This window comes from Agelaius tricolor, unplaced genomic scaffold (genome assembly GCF_023055355.1).
Source record: "Agelaius tricolor isolate 1412-34295 unplaced genomic scaffold, bAgeTri1.0.p SCAF_6, whole genome shotgun sequence".
Classification (NCBI taxonomy): domain Eukaryota; kingdom Metazoa; phylum Chordata; class Aves; order Passeriformes; family Icteridae; genus Agelaius; species Agelaius tricolor.
This window is the reverse complement of record NW_027269266.1, coordinates 4227822-4232215: the sequence shown is the minus strand read 5'-3', so window position 1 is coordinate 4232215 and position 4394 is coordinate 4227822.

The window sequence follows — 4394 nt, the reverse complement described above, 5'->3', positions numbered from 1 at the left end:
TTCTTATGCCCACACATACCTGGTAGAACCATGTCTCTGCCTCCTTTAAATGTTCTTTTAGCTAATGTACTGCATTATGCATATTATTGGAAAAGAAAATGAAAAGCAGACTCCTCTTGAATTCTATCTGTAATTCTCTGTGTTAATTTGCACAACTGACAAAAGTCACTCAATATGGGAAATGAATCCTTTCTCACTGGTTTTGCATATAATCTGTTATATTAAATTTTGATTGAGGTTATCTGTCTAACTTGTAGGCCTACATATGCAAATCAAAGGTTCAAAGTATTGTGTTTGGCTAACAGCCAGAAATTCTGACTCACAATCAGTAGAAAACACAAAAGAAATTTTCCTGTATCAGTAAGGAGGAAATTAGCTACTTTAAAAAGTCTTTGTCATTTCTTCTTCATGACTCTTAAGTACAAGAAAGCTTGAGGCTGAACAGCATCATTCCAGTTAATGGAAATTTTTTTTATATATAGAAACTAATATAAAGAGACAATGTCTCATAAGGTACTTCAATCTTTGGAAGGCTCTCCTGGCTCTCAGGACCAACAGAGGTTGTGTGAACTTTGAAAATCAGCCTCAAGGTCTTTTATCAAGCTGTTGTGATTCAAACAAGAAAATGTGTTTTCCATGTTTGTACCTAGTCAGGTCTGCCAGATGCTTTCTAGCAGAGATGACAGAGAATATTATTCTTATTTTACAGTGTAGTGATACAAATGAGAAACAGAACTTACCTGTAGACACAGTCTATAGAGCAGTGCTCATGCCACCACACAATGGGGTTCATGTCACAGCACCATGCACCATCTGATTTCCTGTGCATTTCCTGTGGGGTCAGCGCTGTGCAGCCTGAGGGCAGCCTCGTGGGGATTGTGGCTCTGGAGCCATGAAGATGGGACCCAGTGAGACACTGCAGCTGCCAAACAGGGAGCCTCCTGCCAATCCTTGCTCCAGTGCCCATGCCACAGCCTCCTGTGTGCCAAATAAACCCATTCCATGGGCCTGCTCATTCTGAATGAAGACTTCTGAAACTTTTTGATACCCAGGATCAGTTGTCAAAATGGACAAGGTCTGCAAGTGAAAAGAAAGTAAACTCAAAAAGCTGCCCCTTCTCTTGGCAGTTTGAGAGAAATTAGCAGTCAGTTTAAATTAGAGAAACAGCCTAGAAAGGTCCTGTGAACCTGCTTCTCTCTCACTTCCCCTCCTCTGCACTGTGGTCAGGGTGAGAAGACATCCCAGTGACTCAGTGGATGAGCAGTGCAGCAGCCCTGGGGGGAGTGCCCAGCACCCAGCAGAAATTCTGGGTAGAGATTCTGGTGGCAGTGGGGAGGGAGCTGCAGGGCAGAGCGTGCTGCAGGGCTTCAGGTGACAAGAGAATCCACTGCAGTGACCACTAACCTGCCAGAAGGTGCCTGACAGCCTGGAGAGGAACCACCTGTCCACACAACCTTTCTTTCAGCAGAAATATTTGTCACTCTTTGCTACTGTTATGCTCCTGTAGACCTTCTGGGGACAAGAAGCTCCTCTCATTAACCTCATTACCTCACCTTGCTTCAACCACTCATGCCTTCCTGGCAGATTTACAATTTCTCCTGCAAATTTCCCCACAGAAGGCAATTTTAATAGCAGTTTTGCTGCAAGCAATGCAATTTAGCTGTCTACAGGAATTTCCTCATGTTGATTCCATATTCTACTTGACTTGAAATTTGCACCCTGCACTGTGCTGTGTCAGCAGGTGAGTGTGGGTGTGGGCAGACAGATGTCAGGGCTGTGTCCTCTCTGGCCTCTACAGAAGACTTGTGCAGGGACTACTGCATCCCAATTCTGCATCAGGTTAATTAGATGGTACTGGTAATTAAGTTAAGGAGCCCTGTGCAGCAGGGTCGAATTCAATCTAATAAATGTGTTGAACAGAAACCAAGCAATCCACTTCAAGCGTGCTCAAAGAACTGAGTGGCAAATTGGAGAAGAGAGAAAGATGGAGAACAACATCAGGAGGATGAGAATGAGAGGTGAAATGTGAAAAGAAAGGGAGAGGCAGAGGAGGAAGTGCAGAAACCAACATGGACAAATATTAATGTAAGAAGAGAATAAAGAGAAAAATAGCTATAATTAAGCATAGTTAGTGCTGGGATACAGCCAAACAAGGTCTTGGGCTTCCAGACTTCAAAATGTCTTGATTTTTAAAAACTTGTCTCTAAATCCTGGAAACGTTTTTAAAAGGTTTGAAAGTCCCAAATAAGAATATATGTGTATATATATAGTTAAGAAATAATGTGGTTGACCTGAGAAATTACAATATTTACCCTGGTATGGAATATACACGTTATTTATGGTGGGAAATGTAGTCACCCAAAATGAGACTTCTGCAGGAGTCTGTGCCTAAAATATACCTACAGATTGCATGTGTGAAAAATCTACATTGAATACTCACAGTCTGATTAATATATCATCTGCAGAGAAAAAATGATAGGGTTTTTTTTTTCACAGATAGCTTTTTTTCTCTAAGGCAATATATATGGTATTACCAACAACAAATTATAAAGCATTATCAAAAAATGCTGGTTTGAATAAAGATTTGAAACCCACCAACAACTCACATAGCTCTCCCCATTCACCACTTTTTTTTAGATATGCTTTTTCAGTGAAATTTAAAGCCTTTAGAAAATCTCTACATATTGCATTTGGAACCTCAGCACCAAAGTTTGCTGGTGCCATATTATTTTCCTTCCAGCAACTACAATCAGTACAACCAAGGCTCAAAGGAAAGTTTTATGTCTATTTTAGAAACATAGCAATGTACTCAGGGAAATTTATTATGGAAAAATTGACTCAACCTGTATTTAAGGATTAAGTAGGGTAAGTCCTGTGCCAGGGTGTAGCCCAAAATGTGCTGCTTCTGCTGAGTTGCAGGTAGGGCTGAGTTATAATGGGAAGTGTTCCAGTGGTGCTGGGGAGAGGCAAAGTGTGGCTGGTGTGTTTGAAATGCTGTTCTGCTTTGCCCCCCTGAGGGGTTATGAAACCTGGAAGTATTTGGGTGATAAATGTAAACCCCATCCCTGGAAGTGTTCAAAGCCAGGCTGGATGGAGCTCTAAGAAACTTGGTCTAGTGGAAGGTGTCCTTGCCCATGGGAACGGGGTTGGAACCAGATAATCTTTAGGTCTCTTCCAACCCAAATCACTCTCTGATTCTATGATATTCTCCAAAGTGTTTAAGTACCCATTTGTCTGTGAAATTAGTAATTTTGATGCTTACATGCATCTGAAAACGTGGTTGTTGGTAGACAAATCAATCAAAATAACTTCAGATCTCATTAAAAGTATTGACAGTGCTGTTTGTTCAAATGCTGGCTACATTTATCCATGAATGATAAAAAGCTAAGTGGTATAAAAACGTGGTGCCCTAATGTCTGAAATAAGTCAGGTCTTATTAACACTTGATTTTACAAGGAGTCAAGCTCCTGAAGTATAGCAGCTGTAGGAGGATTTAAGCTTTGTTTTGCTGTTTGTTGTATTTTTTGTGGTTTGTTTTCTTTTTTGTTTGTTTGTTTGTTTGTTTTAACATGTGTCTAATCCTCAGAGCTGCAATGAAAAGTTTAAAAATATGACTGGAGAATCAAAGGTCATATTTGAGATCTTAGAGGGTCAAAAGAAAAAAAAAAATAAGGATAACTCCTTATTATGGTATTCTGAAAGTGATAAACATGCTTAAGGCAATATCCTGGTGGAGGGAGGTTGATTTGTGGATTTTTTTTAGGTTTGGGAGTTTGGTCATGCTGCCTTTATGTCACTTTCTGAAACTTCTTTTACAATAACCACAATTATTCATACAAATAATCTAAAAGAAGAAGAATTAATTTAGATTTAAAATACTAAATGTAGAAAATAAATTATAATATCGTGGGAAACAATTTTGCATAAACAAGGGAAAGGAGTATTTATATGGTAGATTTTATTCCAACTCAAATTAATTAATTAATTTAGTTAATTTATTTAATTTAATGAAGAATGGCCAGAATATCTGCGTGCTTAAAATACCAATTGCTCAAATCCTTTTAAAGAAATTCTACTTTTTCTTCCCTGATCTTTTAACCTTCAACACCACAGTAGCTAGAAAAATCTTGTGACAGTTTTTTCATAGGCATGCTTCTTAGTAATTTTTTAATTTCTTTATTCCAGTCATTCCCTTCTCCCTTGGCAACAGCACTTTGTTGGCAGAGTTTATATAAATATTGGGAGAAAGCAGGTGTTACAGACCCATCCACATCCCTTCCTGAGCTGCTGTCAGTGATCTTAACCCCTGTTTCATTTCCAGGTCTGTTTCCTTCTGTGACATTCTGTAGGAACCTATAGGACAATTGTCTATTTCATTAAAGGGGTCACATCTT